The sequence below is a fragment of the Balaenoptera acutorostrata genome, chromosome 12 (assembly GCF_949987535.1).
Source record: "Balaenoptera acutorostrata chromosome 12, mBalAcu1.1, whole genome shotgun sequence".
Taxonomy (NCBI): Eukaryota; Metazoa; Chordata; class Mammalia; order Artiodactyla; family Balaenopteridae; genus Balaenoptera; species Balaenoptera acutorostrata.
In genome coordinates, this window is record NC_080075.1 from 1,694,691 (window position 1) to 1,715,543 (window position 20,853).

The 20,853-nt window shown below is 43.7% G+C and overlaps 1 long non-coding RNA gene and 1 other non-coding gene across 3 annotated transcripts in view; both read left to right on the forward strand.

Annotated features, from left to right (window-relative positions):
* LOC130709402 (uncharacterized) overlaps positions 1 to 20,853 on the forward strand; it is a 154,718-nt gene that overhangs the window by 81,172 nt on the left and 52,693 nt on the right. The window contains exon 3 of one of the 2 annotated variants that reach the window (XR_009009939.1): positions 493 to 3,607. The exons of the other annotated variant lie outside the window; for it this stretch is intronic. This is a non-coding gene — a long non-coding RNA (uncharacterized LOC130709402). Of the gene's footprint in view, positions 1 to 492; positions 3,608 to 20,853 lie in introns of those variants that run through there. 2 annotated transcript variants of the gene reach the window in all.
* TRNAK-CUU (transfer RNA lysine (anticodon CUU)) lies at positions 15,444 to 15,516 on the forward strand. Its single transcript has one exon. It is a non-coding gene; the product is annotated as a tRNA-Lys (tRNA).

The following is a 20,853-nucleotide window of genomic DNA, read 5'->3' on the forward strand; positions in this document are numbered from 1 at the left end:
ATTAGATTTAAGTGTGGCAGTGGCACGCGGCCTTACAGCTTCTTGGTAATCGCCACGTCCACAGAAACACACGATGAAATTTACCCAAACACTGCTCTATGCTGCTGATAACAAAAGTTGGTGTTTCAGAATCACCTTTCATCTTGAGACTCAACTTCCTGTGAAATCTAAATAGCCCCTACACTCCCAAATGGCATTAGTGCAGCAGGATTAATACATCACATGCTATTCTTTGCACTGTGTTGGCAACAATGTCCTCAGGCAGTTGAATTGTTCATTTTGCTAGTTAATACCATTGTGATAACCTTCACAAATAGTGCATCTTACAGGATGCTCCCACCACTTTACATATTCAATCTTAATGAGTCTGACATTCTATTTTGTAAAGGGTTATTTCCAATTATTAGCAAAAAGAATTCTATTTAAGCACTTGATATCATTGCTGAGATGTGCTTACGAGGTGATAAAATGGGCATTCTATTTCCCCAACAGTCTCTATGAAGATGCTCTGTAATAAGACAGCCATTTCTGAACGGGTGTGCTCTCTGACTGGTTCCGTACACCCGACCCACTTCAGAAAAGCAAACTGAATGTGATTCACTCATCGGGGAACAATATTCTACAACCTGGCAGAGAATAAAGCGCTGGAGTCATTGCATTCTGCTGCCAGAATCCAAATATCAGGACTTAGCTGGTGGATGCGTGGAGAGAGCAGGTGTCACTTCTACGCGGGGACTTGAGGAACTACCAGATGCCCCTGATGCCTCTAAAATAGCCAGGAAATAATAAAAACTCTCAAATGGCCTTCACCGTTTGCTACGGGATATGAGTTCACATTAGAGGTTCATTCTGTGGGATGAAGGTCTCACGCCTTTGGAAGGGCTCTACTTATATCAGATCAGCCTTGGGTACCTGACACTGAATGAGGTCAACTCTCCTGAGAAGAGCTTTTCCTGGAGGAAGTTCAGGAGAAGCATGGGGCTACTGGTGGGTATCTAAGGACCCAGAGCGCTCAGACCCAAAGGGAAAGGCCACTCACACCTTCTGACAGGATCCCACTCTCATCCAGGGCAGCCTTACCAGGGGCTTTCCGCGACTCGCTGCTTTAATCTGAGGGCTTAACAGCCCCATGGCAGGAGTGCCTTTTAATGCGAGCCACTCCAAAAGCACTTTAAAGACCTCTTTAGAATAAATACTATAGAGCTGAAGTGGCACTCAGTCCATCCCACACAGCTGCGTGTACACACACACACACACACACGCACACACGCACACACGGTTATTCACCACTGTCCCTATAATCAACCTCAGTAGTTGGCAAACTGCTCTAATAAATGCTGATATTTGCCTACGCCCATGCTGCTTGGCTCACGGCACACGCTTCTGACTCACCACTGCGCCCCTGAGCCCAAAGCACCCACGTTTGCTGTGCAGCCTAGACGTTAGGGTCTGGGGCAGGTGGGCAGCATCTTGGGATACAGGAGCACATTGTGATGTGAGGGTGGGGGAGGGGAGGTGTAAGAAGAGCAAATAGCTGACCAGAAGACCTCCTTCTTGATTTTTGTTTGTTTGTTGGAAAGGAACCATTAGGAAACGTTTTAGCGGGCTGACTTCAAAGATAGATTTGGGAAGCCAAAGGCCACTCAACAAAAATGTAGAATTCTAGACTGAGCTAGGGAGCACAGCTGCCCCTCCTCCCCGGTCTCCTCACTGATCCTTCCTCCCTGGTCCCCATAACACTCCTGGCTCTGCTCCAGGGCCCTGTGTCTGCTCCACGTTACACCAGGAACGGCCAGCGGTGTTTCATGCTGGGGCCCTGGCTCTGCAGCCTTTGGCGAGCTGACGGTATCGGAGCGCGTGACATCTGTGCTGGATAAACAGCACTTCTTCTCATCTCACTTCCTTCTCTCAGCTCTGACCTCTTGAGCCAGTGGTCTTTTAACCACGAGGAGCCCACCTGTCAAGTCAGAGCATCACCCAGGTGCCTGGCCTGGTTCTCAGAGCCGGGAGCTCAGGACAAGGAGGCCTGCCTGACCTTACTGCAGGTGACAGCCCACCCGCTGTCCACCGAGAAGGCCAGCACACCCATCACAAGCCCACCCTCAGCTCTGAACTTCCGGGGAGCACGAGGGATCCCCAACAGCCTCTAACTTGGAGTCCAGGTGCTGAACAGAAAAGATGGGCAGTGAAGCATAAACACATTGCTGTTACTACAAATGCAACCCAAAGTCTATCTCCTGTGGATGGCGTGTCCCACTGAGGGATGATCTTGGCTGTGGTTGAAAGTAATGTGCACTTCCTAACTCATTCCAGGAGGCGAACATCATGCTGATACCAAAACCAAAGCCATTCCAAGAAAGGGAAACTGCAGGCTAATATCTTTCATGAGCATGGATACAAACATCCTCGGCAAAATTCTAGGAAAACAAATCTAACAATGATTAGAAAGAATTACACAGCACAACCAAGTTGGATTTACCCCAGATGTACAAGGCTGGCTCAGCATCCTGAAATCAACTCTTGTAATCCATCACATCAACAGACTGAGGAAGAAAAGTCACGACTATCAATAGATGCAAGACATTAATAATAGGGAAAATGCAATGGAGTATGGGGAAACGTTTGAAAATATAGGTTTTATTATAATTTAGATAAAGCAAGGCCAACGGACCAGGAGACGATTGCCAGTGAACCTTAGTCTGTTACATTTCCCAAGAGCAGAGGGTGCTTCTCCTCCCTGAACCATGGGAAACACTGGGGTCTGTGAAGACGCCGGAGCTGCCAGCAAGGGGCTTATTACAATTTCCATACGAAGGAACAAGTAAGGCAGGGTAGGCAGGCTTAGAATCAGCTGGTCTCAGTGGTTCCGGTAGGCTCTGGGTCGTGGGACTGTCCCTAGCTGTGCAGGACCTGCCGCGGTGTGATGAACTGTCCAGAGGGGGGAGCTCGGCAGAGGAGAAGGTGGGTCGGGGTGTGGACCCTGGACCGGGGGTTTGCATCTGGAAGGAGTCGTTTATTCTCCAGAACTGACCAACGCTGGTGGAGGGGGGGCGGTCTCTCCAGGGTCAGCCAGAACCCTGATGCCAGAGCATCAGATACAGGAAACAAGAGATGCAATCGTTAGAGGAACTCTCTGTACTTTCCACTCATTTTTCTGTAAACCTTAAATTGTTTTAAAAACAAAAGTCTATTTAAAAAAAAAAAGTAATGTACAACGAAAGACACAGTTTAACTAATTAGTCTGGAATTTCCTATGTGTTTCGGAGCTAAAAGAGGCACGTCATGCCTGGGCCTTCGGGTTAAAGCCCTTCTCCCACATCTCTTTAAAGGGTGGTTGCTAGACCACATGCCAAAGCAAGAATCCACCCTACCCTCCCTCCAAACTACATAGGAAGGACTGAAGGGGCCTTTGATCCTTTGAAAGATATAAGCAAATAAAAGTGTGGACCGAACCGGTTCATCTGTACCATTTTTCTGGATTCCACATATATGCATTAACATAGGATATTTGTTTTTCTCTTTCTGACTTACTTCACTCTGTATGACAGTCTCTAGGTCCATCCATGTCTCTACAAAAGACCCAGAAATAGAAACACAGATGTAGAGAACAAACGTATGGACACCAAGGGGGGGAATGTGGTGGTGGTGGGATGAATTGGGAGATTGGGATTGACATGTATACACTAATATGTATAAAATAGATAATAAGAACCTGCTGTATAGCACAGGGAACTCCACTTCGCTGTACACTAGAAATTAACACAACGTTGTAAAACAACTACATACTCCAATAAAGAAAAAAGAAAAAAAAAAAAGTGTGGACCGAGCTCGTGGTGTAGTAACATGGCAGCACTCGGGCTGCATCTGTAAGGGGTCTTCACTGGGATCCGCGATCAGAGAACCTCAGTGCAGCTCTTACAGGAAGGAGCAGGGGTGGGACACGGAGAGGGTGCACCCCCTGCTGTCCCGGGTCTCCTAGACAAATGAGCTTCGCTCTTCCTTCTCGAAGTCTTGCTAGTTAATACTTCCGCTAAAATATTCAGGCTCCTACACACTTTGCAACTTTAAGTACGTAGCCTTTCTCCTCTTCCCCTCCCCTGCAGAGAGAGACGGAGACAGAGAGACAAAGGATGGTATTTCTTTCCTGTGATCGTCGGCTCTGGTTTCCCAGAGTTCTTAAAATCTCCTAATCTCTTGACATTAATTTGGAAACACTTTGGCTGGCAGAAATCCCTTTTCCGATGCCTTTCACATAGCTCTGCTCGCCAGGCAGGAAGAGGGGTTAAGATGCTGGCTGACCGGCAGGTTCTGTTCTGCTGGGGTGGAATTTTTTTCCATTAGCTTGTTTTTGTTTTTAGAGAACATCATTGGAACCCGTGAGTAAGACAGCTGTAATTCCTTCTTGGAAAACTACATCTTGCCGAAGGAAAATGACGGAATCTATACAAGCCTCGCTCCTTTCTGCTCAGAGACGCCCTTGTCCCCGAGGGAGGAAGATGTGGGTGTCTCTGAAGGGAAAGAAAGAGAAACCCTTAGCTACACTGCACCTTAAGGCAGGCTGTCTTCCTCCCAGTGGCTACAGGGTCCTGAAAGCCTTTGTGGGTAAAAGTGCCTGAAAATACTGACAGTCTCCAGTTCTGGAGGGATGATTAAGAGGAAAATTGAAATAGATATGGAAGGACAGGTGGGAGAAGTACAGGTCTCTTGTTAAAAACATCTTTTTAAAAGATCAAGAAAAGAAGGGGTTCCAGGAATCAGGGCCCCCAGGAGGTGGGCTCTGGTGTCTTGCTGGGGCAGGAGAAGGTGCGGGGAGAGGCCCTGGCATCGTGCAGGTACACGGGGGCTGCTCCCTCCTCTGGCCTCCCCTCCACTCCCGTTCATTGCACAGCAGGTGGAGGCACGCCCCGGTGGTGGAGGTGTGTCTCTGAGGACGCCCCGCGCTGCTAGGACGTGGGCTCCCGTTTCCGTGCAGCGCATTCTCGGTAAAGGGCGCCTCCTGCAATCAGGAGCGTGGGCTGTGCTCAGAATCCTATCAGATGGCAGCAGGCTCTTAATCCGTGTCTGGGGCTGAAGATGAATAACATTACAGATGCCTGTGTTACGGTCCCCCATCCGCTTTCCCTGCGTTTGCTTGTCACGCGAACACCTTATGAGGAGCTTTCCTTCTGCAGGAAAGCTCAGACCCCAGTGCCGCAGGGCTGGGTGGTTTCTGGGTGGGTGCTGCTGCCCAGAAGCAGGCGGTGACCACTCCTCACGCCTGCAGGGACCTTTCCTTTCCTTCCGTGGAGCTCTTCTATCTCCTGGAGTCGTCTTCATAGGGTTAGATGCGTTCTGTGTTCATCATTCGTGAAATTCACAGGGTGGAAGCCATCTTCGTGTCTTGGGCTACCCTGAAAGCAGAGGTGCTGTTGCTGGGCGACCAGGAACCCAATTCTTGGCTCCACTGATGGAAGGGGACACGGATGCCGTCCCGTGTACACGGGATGGAAAACAACCCGTGAGAACATTGCAGAAGGGGACCCGGCCACGCCAAGAGCCGGGGAAGCAAGTGAAGGGAACTGGGACCAAGATGTTTGCAGCAGGGCCCCGGGGGCTCTCATCCAGCTCTTACTTTTGTGTTTTGTTTCCTCTTTTGATGGAAGAGAAGGATTTGAGAGAAGGGTAACTCCAGGAAGCTGCTTTTAACGAACTCAAAACTGGAACACTTTCCCAGGGAGTTACAAGATACTTCAGGAGTTCCTGCTTTCACTTTTATTTTTGCTTTTTTGACATTTAGTCTCATTTCAAAAACGTTCAATTAAAATACTCGGCAAAGACATTCTGTTCATACATCCCATCCCCTGTGATGGCAGGTCCCAGCTTCAGACCTGCAAGCTGAATTTTTCAGCAACCATTTTGTCTCCTAACAGCATTTAGTTGCTTTTATCTCCTTACTTTTGATTTAAAAAAAAGAATGTTTCTCTTCCACGTGAAACTTCATTTCACAAAAAAGACTGACGGCAGATGTTGAATCTGGAAGCTCTTCCACCAAGAATGACAAAAATAAAGAGTGGTGCTGAAAGCTGCGCTGCATGAAATCCTCTCTCTGCCATACTTTCCCCAAAGCCCTAACTGGCTCTAAAAAGATATTCTGAGAACAGAAATTGGGCATCGCACAGACAGGCTTTTATGCAACGATCAAGCGATACCTCACCTCCTGTGTTTTCCAAATAGACAGCAGGGCTGTTTTCTCCAAAGTGAAAGAAAATATTGGCAAAAATCTCACATTATCTGGTCATTTTCAAGGTCACTCACAGCCCTATTATCTACTGCTTCCTAGTAGCCCGAGGGATGGGCTCAGAGGGCAGGAAAATATCTTTTAACCTTGGTCTGTAAAGGCATTTTGCTGGACTTGGCCAGGGTAGAGACAGGCAACCAAAGACTTCTTTCTTGATGCAAATAAGGGGAGTCAGTCCCTTTGTTACCAGTTGGTAGCTGACGTTGGCATGTACAGCAGCAGGTAGGTGCTGGCACAGAGCAAACAAAATGGTCATTTTAAATGTTGTTGTTCGGTTGGGGCGCGTCCACAAATTGGAGCAGCGAAATCAAACCTCATGCATAGTAATGAGCCCGGAGGTTGAGTTTAGAGAGAACACCCTCTTGTGTTAATGCAGACGGGCGGACATGGGAATGACCTTGGATGCAACACAGAGATAGTGAGACAGAGAACAGTGGTGAGTGCAGGGGGCTCCTTCCAAAATGCTCTCACCCACTGTGTGTCGCTATCTGTGATGGAATGAAGGACAAGTCAGAACAACTGCCTGCACTTCTCTTTGCCCTGATTACTTTCACCAAGGATGGAGAAAAATACGCTCATGGGAGACCTTGAGGGGCGGGGAAGATATCTCCTGATCGACACGGATGATGATTTCACAAATGGAGACCCTAAAATGTCCCCTGACAGTTGATAATTCCATGAAAGTCTGTTGTCCAGGAACACTGAGACCGACCTGGACCTGTGGAGCCGATCATCTCATGTTCACATCACAGAGTGTGACAGCGGCAAGAACGCATGCGTAATAACCTGGTTTCCATAGTAATCGAGGATTGGCTCTCAGATCCTTAATTGAAAATAATAATGGCCAACAGTTATTGAGCCCTCACTGAGTGCCAGCTACTATAACAGGTACCTTATGTATATCTAATATCACAACATGACCATGAAGAGTAACTATTTTTATCTTCATTTTAGAGAATAGGAAGCTGAGACCTGGGAGGGTAAATAAATCACACAGCTAGAAAGTGGTGGAGAAGAATTACAAACCTAAGCAATTTCACTTTAAAACTCATGCTGTTAATCACTACGTTAAATCTGCTGTCATCACAACTTTACAAACGTCCACAAATATATCTAAAATTACAAAAATTTGAAATGCTTTGACTTTGATTTTCCAGTGTTACATTCTGATTTGGTAAGTCTCCAGATTATCTTCATTACTTAATTTGACTACGTTGCGTTAGACGTTCATGAAAATTGAAGAACGCTAGAACCTTGCGTTTCTTAAAAGAAACAAGTGAATACCCTCATTGACCTCATCCTAATCCTTCCTGAGTATTGACAGAGCTGAAAATATCTGAGTGCTGGTCATGAAGACCTCACAGACCCCTTGCTGATGGAGTTTATCCACTTCTGATGCCGCTTCAGGTGTGAAAATATGAAAAGTGTGAATCACACAAATGGAAGTAAGTTGCTAGAGACCAGGCTTATTTCACCAGCCATACTTATGCACATGGCCCGAGCCTTTTAAAGATGGTACAAGCTATTTCCCTCAGCATTTCCCAGCCCTAATACCTGAAATGTGCTTTCCACAGAACTGCACGCTTAATTGACTACGAGCTACATGGAATATTTGTCCTTCCTTGATAGAGGGAGTCCGGTTACTCCACCATGTGCTTGTGGATGGCTTCATTCATCCTGACCGTGTACACTATCAATGCGACAGGGGTGCAGAGCTGGGTGATCCTCTGCATAACTAAGGACTAATGGAGCATCTAGGGTAGGGGTGGCTGCTGTCACCAAGGTGTGAAATGACTGAAGCTTTGGTGTGATTTGCGTAGCTGGAAAGAAGCAAAATGGAGACCGGAGCAGTAGCCGTGAATCGTAGTTGATCGTTTTACTGATGTTGGTGGCAGATTTGCAATTCTATTTTCCATTCCATATAAACTAAAATAAAGGGTTTTGCTATCAGGCGTCAGGCAGAGGTGCTCATAGACAAACTGAGCTTGTCTTAGTGATTTTGTCTTTTTCTTGCTATTTGTGGACCAAAAAAGCAATATTTAAAAGAATATCCATAATATCTACTTACCCGGGAATTTCTGTACCAATGTATGCTAGGCACCAGCCACTAAAAAGGGGGAAGAGGGGGAGGTTATTAGGTCATGCAAATCACTTATTAAATCATCTTATTTCATCCTCTTGACAACCCTGAGAGTATGTAGTCCCACTGCCACCAAGTACAGGCAAGGAAACTGACCCGCCCGAGTCAGTGACCTGTCCGAGTCCCATAAATAAAAAAATAGCATAGCGGACCTTAACACCTCTTTTACTGGCCTCAGGGCCCACTCATGGTCCTGAGCACTATTGCCCTGGCTTCATAAAACAAGGAATTGACCATGCAGTGGAGGACAATATGAACTGAAGAATTTTTCAAGGCTAAGGATATAGTTACTTATTAATTTAAAAAAATCTATCTGGATGCTATCACGTGCAGGCCATGTGCTGCAAGCTGAAGATATACAATCACAGCATCAAAAGTAGTTCATAGTCATTGAGAACTGACTACGGGCCAGACACTTTAATTCTCTATCTCATTTAAATCTTATAACAATACTGTGTGGTAGTTACTGTTATCTCCCAAACTGTTTTGTTTTTTTCAGGTAAAGTCTTTATAATTAAGTTTAAGAGAGAGAGTAATAAAACATAATTTAACTAGACACAGAGACCTGATGATGGGATGTCCACAAGTATAATAACTAATTTTATTAATAATTATAATAAATAATATATATTATTTATTTATATTTATTATCTATAAATTATAATAATTAATAATATTAATAATTAATAATTAATTTTCCATTGACTTGATTCCTTTAATTAATAATTTAGTCATTACAATTATAATATTTATTCTGACTTAATAGGATTAATTTGTAAGATTCTGACATTCTTTGGCTGCTCAGTCTGAGGATCACATCAGTTGCTTTTACGGTTCCGATTACTCACATGCTTGTTTTCACAAATTTTAAGATTCCCTGAACTAAATACATTCTTAATGTTGTGGACATGATATTTGAATAGAAGGCACACATGTTTTCTCTCCACCTGTAGATATATTAGACGTCATCACTGTACTGAGAGAACATCGCTCCTGACCCAGGGAGGTAGTGACGAAAAATAGCAATACAGGACTCCTTCAAGGCCCCAAACTATTTTGTTTACATATAGACAATGGAATATTACTCGGCCATAAAAAAGAACGGAATAATGCCATTTGCAGCAACATGGATGGACCTAGAGATTGTCATACTGAGTGAAGTAAGCCAGACAGAGAAAGACAAATATCATATGATATTGCTTATATGTGGAATCTAAAAGAAGTGTACAAATGAACTTACCTATATAATGGAAATAGACACACAGATGTAGAAAACAAATTTATGGTTACCCGGGGGGGAAAGGGGAGGGTTACACTGGGAGATTGGGATTAACATATACACACTACTACATATAAAATATTCAATAGATAACTAATAAGGACCTACTGTAGAGCACGGGGAACTCTGCTCAGTACTCTGTAATGGGCTATATGGGAATAGAATCTAAAAAAGAGTGGATCTATGTATATCTTTGCTGTATACAGGAAACTTACACAACATTGTAAATCAACTATATTCCAATAAAAATTAAAAAAATAATTTTGAAGATAAGATAGTTTGGCCACTTGCTCAAGGTCAATGAAGTTGCAAGTAGCAAAGTCAAATCTCTGCAAGGCCGGAATCCAAGGTCTTCAATTCCAAATTAACAAAATGAAAACTCAGGAAGTGGCATGAAACTGGATGGGCATATCGAGAATGACTAGGGTCGGTGTTGAGACCTGAGTGTGAGTCAAAGAGAGTTTATGCTGTGATACGGAATCATCAAAGGATCTGCGTGCAGTGTAGATACATTGATAAGGTCTATGTTTTACTTTTTTATGCTATAGGCTTATGGTCAATACAGCCTAAATTTCAAGTTCTCTGTTCAATAGTGATAATAGATTTTTATAACTCTCCACTCCTCAACTAGTGACCCATTTGTACCTGATTCTTCTAGCTCTTTGTAATATGAATCCCCTCAAACCCACTTAAACTGAGAAGAAAAATAGACAAGCGCTAGATCCCACATCACTGTCTCTAGATGCTCAAAAGATGCCCTGAAAATATCTCTCTCATTCACTCCATCTCTTGTCTCTACTTTGCTCAGGTGACGGCAAAGGTGATTCACAGGCTTACCTGGTCCTTGGTGTTCATGACCAGAATGAGATACGCTTCCTCTTCCTGGGCTCGTATGTCTACCCGGTGAAGTGGTCTGCTTGGGTCACATGCCCACCCCTGTTCCAGTTCCCCGGGCAAGGAGGATTCTGATTGGCCAGGAGAGGAGGACCACTTGGTGGTCCTGCCACATCAGGGAGGGGTAGTTCCCAAAAGGAAAAGATGAGTATTCTCTTCCTTCACCATGGAAACAGACGCTGGGTGGGCAAAAAATAACAGACGTCCTCTATGAGGCAGATGCCTCTATGACCAAATGGGAACGGCAAGGAAAAAACCCCATTGCTCACCCCTGATTCCCCACACGACCTTCCTTGGGCACAGGAATTCCACGGTTAGTGACTCCTTTGGGATAGGACATTGAGGGTTCTTTCTAAAACGACAAATATGTTACATGGGAAGGCAGACACAGTAAGGCATTATCACCCACTAACAGTTTATTAGGAAAGAGCTTTTCAGATTGTCCACTTGACCTCCTCATTTTGCCCAGGGCAGGCTCTCACGTTCCTGAGATGGTGGGGACAGTTACTAGTCCAAGAAAGAAACAAAATAAATTGACCTCTGAGGAGCTTCATCCTGCGCCATGGACTCACTAGCAGATGGCAGTGAACTGAGAAATCTTGGCAGCATTTTACCCCTAAGTTGTAGGATGGCCTCAGGAAAGGAGTGTCTGGACACGGGAGGTACCAGTGCTGGCAGCTTCATATTTAATACCATGTACCCAGCACGATGCTGGGCATGCTGCCTAAATTATCTAACCTGACGTGCTCAAGAAAACTGTAATGCACACACTTCCATTCTCCCCATCTCATGATGGAGGAAATTGACTAACTCAGGCAAGGTCACGCATCTATTAAGTTGCGCAGCAGGACGGACCCCCAGGACTCCATGACTTCAAAGCCACGTTAATGCCATCAGGCTGCACCAGTGCAGATGCTATGAGAGAGATGCGTCCATCCAGAGAGAGTCCCCATAGACAGAATCTGGGTGTCCTTCCAGCCCGGAGGCCCATGAGTCTGCGGGGTCTTCAGAGATTTTTGTGGGAGAAAGTCATGATTTGCATGGTATGTGGCTCTCTCCACTCTCCTTTATCCTCATCACTGGCGATTACATGTGTTAGCAAGTTCCCTACGGGAATATTGTCTGGGCGTGAGAACAGCATAGAGGAAGGTCACCAGCAGTTCATCACCAAGGCCAGCTGAGGGCTGGTGCCTCACCCCCTGGCTGTATTGTCTTTGCGGAGCACTCACTGTGGTCATGATGCTACAGCCAAGCCCCTGCATGAGGGCTACGACCAGGTAGGTCGCTGTGTCTGCAAGTGGAAGAATAGCGCTAGCCGCTGGACCCGCCCTCCCATCCGTGGGAAAGCTCTACTGAGATTGCACCCTGTATCCTACCCCAGCTGTACTGCTAGTCTTAAGGTTAGGGAGGACTTTTTGTAAAAAAAAAATACGATGATAGATGTAGGTGTATTGACCTTGGGAATCTGGCTGAAAACCTATACACTTGCATCATCTGAAAAGCCTACACCCTGTATTTGCAAGTTAATACTTTTTGTATTTTCTTAATGTCTACCTACACCTGCCCAAATTCCCATTTTTCACCTAGATCTGGAATCCTGGACAATTTTCCTATAAACTAGTAGGTGATGTTTAGCAGCTGAGTAGGTTTTATGTCATAATTAACCTGGGGTTCACAAACCACATGCTTTTCAACAGGTGCAAACACCCAAATGCACATATATACGGAGATGGACAAAAAGTTTGCACAAAATCATCTGTAGGAAATGCACATTTAAGACACACAGGGTACCTAGATCCCTACCTCACTCCTTAAGCACACACAGAATAATTCTAAACAGACTTGAAATTTTAACATTTTTGTTAAATTCAGCAAGTTTTGAATGGGAGTCCTTTCTGTGGGTGACAGAAAACCAAGGACCCACAAAATAAATGATTGATAAATTGATATGATAAAGAAAATTCTAAATGGAAAAAAAAAACTAATAAAGGAAGACAAAGCCAACAACAGAAAGAAAGACAACACCTTTTTTAAATAGGCAAAAGTATTTACAGGCAATAAACAAAAAATAAACATCACTGATTACTAATATTAAAAATAATTCAACAGAGGGACTTCCCTGGTGGCACAGTGGTTAAACTCCGGGCTCCCGATGCAGGGGGCTGGGGTTCGATCCCTGGTCTGGGAACTAGATCCCACATGCATGCCACAAGTAAGAGTTCACATGCCACAACTAAGGAGCCTGTGAGCCACAACTAAGGAGCCCACCTGCTGTGACAAAGCCCTAAAGCAACCAAATAAATAAATATTTTTTAAATGTTTTTTTAAAAAATAATTCAGCGGAATACTACTTGGCAATAGGAAGGGGCAAATAGGTTGATGCATGTATTAGGCACCGCTGTATGACACAACATAAGGGCATTCATTATGCTGAGTGAAAAGCTGATCTCTAAAGGTTACATGTTGAATGATACCGTTGTTATAACATCCTTGGAATGGCAGAACTCGAGGGGGAGAGTGGCTCAGTGCTGCTGGGAGGGCAGGGATGGGGTGGGGTGGAGGATGTGATCAAGGGGGTAGGGTGACAAGGTTCTCTGTGCTTCTCTGCCTTGGCTGTAGGGATGGATGCACAGATCTGCACACGAGATCCAAGCACATGCTGGAATAGAACAGTTACCCGTACCTACCACACACACAGAGTACGTGTGAAAACTGACGAGAACAGTGTAGGATCTGTAGTCTCGTCCACAGCATCATACCAGCGTCCTTTTCCTGGGTTTAATATTATACTGCAGTTCTAGAAGACGTCACTTTTGGAGGAAGCTAGGTGAAGGATTTACAGGACTCCACGCACTATTTTTGCAACCTCCTTGTGCATCTATATTCATTTCAAAATAAAAAGTGTACAAAATTAAATAAAATACTCAAATCCAACTTGAAATGGAAATTGAAATCGTGAGATGCGGATTTTTACTTACCATGTTGGGAAAGTTTCATAGGAGTCCCTGTTGGGAGCTGCTATGGCTGTATTGAGTCCCCACCACATGGTGAAGCCCTAACCCCCAGGACCTGCCAACGTGACCTTATTTGGAAACAGGTCCCTGCAGACGATCAAGGTAAGATGAGGCCACTAGGGTGGACCCTAGTCCAATGGGAATGGCATTCTTATAAAAAGGGGAAATGTGGGCAAAGAGACATGTAAGGGGGAAAACACAGGGAGAAGACAGCTGTCTACAAGCCAAGGCATGTCCCAGGTTACTGGAGCTGGGAGTGGAGTCTGGAACAGACTGTCCGTCATAGCCATCAGACAGAACCAGCCCTGCCAACGCTGATCTCATACTTCTACCCTCCGGGGCTGTGAGGCAAGGCATTTATACCACATAAGCCACCCAAGTTGTGGTACTTTGTTACAGCAGCCCAGATATCTAATACAGGAGGAGTACAAGGAAACAGACCTTTCATATATTGCTAGTGAGAATATTACATTAGTGCAACTTCCTTGGAAGGGAATTTGGCGATATTTGCCAAAATGTAAAATCACATGTCAATTGACTTCATCTTCAATATCAATTCTACTTCTGGAACTTCATCCTAAGGATATATCCTCGTATTTCTCCAAAGATGCATTTTTAAAAATGTTCATTTCAGTCCCGTATTTAATAATAAAATCCCTAAAATAACCTGAGTTCCATCCATAGGAAAATGGATAATAAATCTAGTGACTCCAAGCAGTGTGATACCCATCTATATCAGCAATTCAAAAATCCAAACATTCTGGACACTGACGTTTTAAAAAGAGGTTGCAGTGTACACATTTGTTGGTGAATCTGTTCTGTGTTGTTGATAGCTTTTATTCATTCCAGTCAGTGTAAATTTGTTACACTGAAGAAGTATCAGTATGGTTGAAAAAGAAGTGCCTCCCCAGACCTTTCTGGGAATTTATTATAAGGAGTATAATCTTTCCAAACTTTGAAAAATTGTGACTACTGAAATACGTCTGACCCTAAGGATGCGGAATAGGGGACTGTGGGCTTGTATTCACAGCAGTTGAAATTTATGTAATAAATATATGTGGTGTTGATGGGATATTATTACCTGATAAAAAGCAAAGATATAGAATAGTGTGTATAAAAGTTCTTTGGGTAAATGCTTCTATGTGCATAAGCATAACTGGAAAAATACATAAAAACCTAATTCTGATGTTTTACTCTGGGAATTGGGATGGATTCCGCCCTAATTCTCTGCCAAAGCTGCCCTCGTTAACTACGCACTGAAGTAAAGCAGGTACGTAGCTCCTTGGGTTCTGGCTTCGGCACGAGGCTTTTAGTGGCTGAGAAACTTGCTCCCTCTGCTTGACCCTGGCAAAACTTAACCCAATTTATCTGACAATACATACTTTCTAAAATAATGCCTCCCGGGTATTAATAAGTTGCCTTCTTTGGGGAATTAATATACATTAAATAAGCATCTCTAAAGAAGTTGATAAATAGTATTAGTGTGTAAAGGAAAACATATTAGCTTATTAAGGTCAATATCACCAAAAAAATAGAATACTTAACAAATACTACTAAAAGAGGAATGTTGACAATAGCAAATACACACACACACACACACACACACACACATACACACATGCACACACACACACACACACACACACACACACACACACACACAGCCCAGGAGGTTGTAAGAGCCCATTAGTAACAATGGAACATCATTTCTTACTATTTTGCCTTCACATGTAGTAGCTTGACAAGGACTCACTTTAATTGAATTGAGCCACTGAGCCCTTAGAGACGGTCCATTAAGAATGCACACGATGGGTTATTAAACAGGTGTAATGAGGGAATTCCCTGGTGGTCCAGTGGTTAAGACTCTGCACTCTTGCTGCTGAGGGCCCAGGTTCGATCCCTGGTCAGGGAACTAAGATTCCACAAGCTGCGAGGTGTGGCCAAAACTAAAAAAAATAAATAAATAAATAAAACAGGTATAATGATGCAAATTCACTCTTGGAGGTTTAGATCTTAGAGATAACAGAGGTCAACCCTCTCAGCTTCAGGATAGGGATTGTGTTTGTTTGTTCATTTTAACTTCCAGCTTCATTCCGGGATCTGGGACATTGCAGAGAATGAGATTATAATCTTACATGGAATAATAATATTATCTGGCTGATATAGAAGAAGAAGCCTTTACCTTATTCTGACTTTTTTTGGACATAAACTAGCTATTGGCTCAAAGCCATCTTTCACACTTCCTACTGGTGGTCCTCTTCTTTATACAGGAAGTTAATTATATTAATTATATTCCTACACTTGCTCATGGTTTGGCTTTAAAAATCTCCATTTCTATGCTATGTTATTAAGATACTCTATGAATCCCTAATCCTTTCCTCACTGACTTTGAAATGATGTTGTGTTACATCCAGTTACCTGTTTCTTTTTTCTTGCTTTATTCTTTATTCTGGTCTTATGCGCTCCCAGACCCATCTCCTGCCCCATGTGGTCAGTGCCTTCCCTCCCCCTTCCTTCCCATTTCTCTCCCTCCCTATCCACACCCGGCCCCAGCTACACCTGTGCCCCCAGGGCCCACCACGCCCTTGGCCCTGACCTTCCCTCTAGGAATTTATAAGGGAGACATTGACAGACCACAGCCTGTCCTGGCTCTGCTCCTTCTTCTGTTTCCCTATTTAGTTATTTTACAAGCAGACTTCATAAAATCAGCTAAAAATTCGCCTTTATTCTTTCATAGATCACACAAAATTCCTAAGTCTCTTTGTTTGTATCATCCGAATGTTTAGATTTTCCTACAGTGTCACGTGATACTTTTCTAAAAGAACCAAACTGGCCTGTAAACTTTTTTTAGGAACATTGCTGATCAAAGCATCATCGTGATCACGGGGGTCGCCTGAGCTCCCTGCCTCCAGCTAATTCCCTCCGGACACGCCAGCATTTCCCCAAATTTTGTGAAGGTTGTATTTGACAACCTGAACACTACACAGCATTACAGACACATCAGACGCTGTACATGCTTTGGGACTATTCCTCCCTTTTCTCACAGCTGTGTGATCTGGAGTAGCTAAGGGGCACTGCCGCAACCGCAGGATCCTGTCAGAAACACCGTGGTCCGAAGACAGCATTTCTCATCCTTGGTTCTTCTTTTTCTCTGCCAGCTAGGGTCCTGTGGTCCCTGACTGTAGCACAGCCCCTGGGGCATCTGATCAGCTCTCTGCCCAAGCTCTTTCTAAGAGGGTCAGGCTATGTGGACTTGAAAGTCAGAACACTAGACTTTATATCCAGCCTGTCATTGTTTCCTTCTGGGCCCCCAGACTCTGCTGAGGTCTGAGTTCCTGTGATTAGGCTTTTCTGTGCTAAAGCCCACAGAGTCCCTAAATGAAGGGGCTGTCTTAGTTGTTGTAAATGAGAACCCCCAAGTTAAAACGCCTAAGTCTTCTCCCCCGTTGCCTCTTCACCTATTTTCCCATCTCTTTGAAGAGCACCAGTGTCTAGGCATTGAAGAGAAACCTGGAGAGAATGCAGACAAAAATGGTTAGTTTGGGCGATTTGGGAAACAGGCCAAATACAAAAGGAACTCAGGTAGATTAGCAATACCTGTACGAATTAATAGGTGTAATCATTTCATCTTAAAAGTAAATAAAGCTTATTCGTGTGATTGTAGGTTAAACATCATTATAAAGGTATTTTGATGAAGTTGGTAATGTCTAATGTTGATGAACTTGGAAGGAAGCCTCAGATGTTCTTATACAGAGATTTTGGGGGATTTATCAACTCCAAGGAATCTTGATAAAGTCCGCTGGTCTTCAGCCCTTTTTGTCAAGGAGCGAACAGGCCATCCACAAGACATTGGGAAGTGTGTTCAATGTGGCACTTGGCCTGCCATTCGTCTGACTAGCTCTTCTGGAGAATGGTCGTACACTTCATTTCTTAATGTAAAATTGTAAGGTGGTATACAACATTAATTAATTTTGCAAACGTAGAGATCTCCAGTGCAGTGTGAGCCCTCACTGTACTGGAACCTCAGGGACATTCCTGCAGAGTCTCTCTGGACTGACCAGAACGCCCAGTGCAGCCCCCTCTGCCCCTGGAGGGATCCTCACACATCCTGGGACGTAGCCAGAGCAACTGTGACTGTGGACATGTCTGTCTCCTACTTAGACTGTTACTGGGGGGCTCTGCTTTATTCCCAGTGTCTAATGCAGTGCCTGCCACGCTCGTGTAATTCCTTAAAATGAAGTATTTACTGAATAAATGAAGAAACGCTTATTCCAGGCAAGTGCCTCCTAGCAGGTCAATACCATGGCTCAGCTCTTTAGGAACTGTGGGCACACAAATGAGGTACGTTCCTGGCTCAGCAGCTGTTATGTTCCTGGGTGCTCTGACAGAGATACCATTTCTCTGGTCCAGGCGACAGGATATGAGGGCTGGGGGCAAGTCAATGCCACAGAAGCCGCACACAGTCAGTGAAAGGCTGTGAAGATAAAACTGCAACCAGGCTGGGCTTCTGGGGGCCTGCGGGGAGTCTGCTGGGAGGTCGTCGCCTCTTTTCTCAGTAATGGTTTAATACATAGAAAACATGCAGGAAGGAGCCCAGTTTTCAATCCCAGTGTAACCACTTCGTAGTTCTATCAGCTCATAAGTCACTTAACCGCTCTGAGTCCCCAAATCCTTATATGTTTTTTGTTTTTATAAATTTATTTATTTATTTGTATTTTTAATTTATGGCTGCATTGTGTCTTTGTGGCTGTGCACAGGCTTTCTCTAGTTGCGGCGAGTGGGGGCTACTCTTTGCTGCGGTGCACGGGCTTCTCATTGCAGTGGCTTCTCTTGTTGTGGAGCACAGGCTCTAGGTGCGCGGGCTTCAGTAGTTGTGGCACGTGGGCTCAGTAGTTGTGGCACGTGGGCTCAGTAGCTGTGGCTCGCGGGCTCTAGGCGCGCAGGCTCAGTAGTTGTGGCGCACGGGCTTAGCTGCTCCGCAGCATGTGGGATCTTCCCGAACCAGGGCTCGAACCTGTGTCCCCTGCATTGGCAGGTGGATTCTTAACCACTGCGCCACCAGGGAAGTCCTCCTTATTTGTTTAAAAAAAAAAAAAAAAAAGTAGTAACTGCTTTATTTATTTATTTATTTTTAAAATTTATTTATTTGTTTATTTATTTTTGGCTGTGTTGGGTCTTCGTTTCTGTGCGAGGGCTTTCTCTAGTTGCGGCAAGTCGGGGCCACTCTTCATCGCGGTGCGCGGGCCTCTCACTGTCGCGGCCTCCCCTGTTGCGGAGCACAGGCTCCAGACACGCAGGCTCAGTAGTTGTGGCTCACGGGCCCAGTTGCTCCATGGCATGTGGGATCTTCCCATACCAGGGCTCGAACCCATGTCCCCTGCATTAGCAGGCAGATTCTCAACCACTGTGCCAACAGGGAAGCCCCCATAACTGCTTTATTTTTGTCATTAAAAAAATAAATTTCATAACTGATTGTTGTAAGGATTAAATTTCATGGAGTATGTGAACATTCTTAAAATACCGCCAGACATTTTTTCATTGCTCAGCCAATAAACATAAATAGAATCTGAATCTGAATGTTGTGTCTGGGGAATTTATAGCTTCTTTATAGGAATATAACGGCCTCAGGAAGGTCCGTAAGAAAAATATGATTTGTTTTGAGGAAATATGCGTTATAAACAATTTAATGGAATGCACCTTTTCTATAAAAAGCATCATTTAGTGATTGTCCGCTACGCAAAAGAGGCAACTGTTTCTAAAACCACCTGTGCTTAGGAAAAGGAAGTAAGCTTTGCAAGATCACGTCAACTGGTGACCAAATCAGGAAAGTAATTTGAGAGCCTTGATTCATGGACATATGCTCAGCTGTTTGATTTATCCTGGAGGTGAAGCTGGAGCCAGTGGCGATAAGATGGTTGATTCTATTTTTCTCAGCCCTGGTAGTGGATGCCAGAGCTATGAAGCACACCGGTGCTTGTCCTCTTTATTCATTGCCTTTTCCTTGTTTTGCTCCCTTTGAAACATTAAATCTGTAATTTTTTCAAGTTGTTATTATGATATGAATGAAATGCATTCTCTCGCCTCCATCTTCTGATTGCTTGAGACCGCATAAAAGCAAGTGAATAGGATGGGAACTAAGTCTTGGCAGTGGGTATTAGGTTGATGTATTGATTTCAAGTTGCTATTAAGGAAATAATTAAACCATGATTTTGTTGGTGATTTTATTTGTCTGCTGTGTGTGAAGGACATTTATTTGCATTAGTAGAACATTAATTAATAAATGTCTATGCTGTTATATAAACTGGGGTCCATCTAAGCAAAAAAGGATAGATTTGCTTATCTAACTAGATACTATTAATTTAAGGGGAAAAAAACAACAACAGCAAAATTCCTAATCAGCAAATAATTCATTTCAAGCCAATGAGTTCTAAAAGGCCAAACAGTTGCCTGTGTTTTCTTTCTTTCTTTCTTTTTTAAATAATTTCAGCATTTAAATGTTTTTTTCTTCTTTTGCCCTTACATTCTCATTGTAGTGTGTTTATTTTACTATCATGGGGGCTGCAAATATTTATTTTTAATACTCTAGTCTTAGAATAAGAAATGATATTCAGCACCAAGGCATGCACACTTACTTAGCATAAGAATGTGTTCTGCTTTAAAAGCAATTGCCTGGGAAACAGCAGTGCCAGAGCTAGAACAATTTATATTGGGGAAACTTGACTACATGAAGACACTGAGTGCTGAATTATCAGAATAATCCTGAGATCAGGATGGTGTCTTCCTATGCTTGCCTTTCCTTGCTTATCTCTGCCATGGTCATGCTGTAGTCATATTTTGATGATTTTGAATTTTCAACATCTTAGTGCATTTGCATTTTCCCTATTTTCAAGATAGAGATCGTGCTGTGTTATAAATACATTATAATGGTAATGTCAGGGTAAAGAAAACCCCCCTTTTTTTTTAATCTTGACAAGATTTTTGTCTTTCAAGTGGGGGATGGAAGAGTAAAGATGGATTATAATTCCTTTTCTTAAAATAATGAAGAACATATTTTATAAAAGGCATTTAGAGCTGCAAACTAGCATCTATAGCTACCATTTGATTTTTTTAATGTATTCAAAGTAGGATTTTGGGGAGAGGGTGAGAAAAGCTTAAATATGGAATTAAAGAGTTCAGTGCAATTTCAAACTATAAAGAAGAACGTTCTTACTGTTTCCAAGAAAGATGTCATTTTCTCAAGATTCCACTT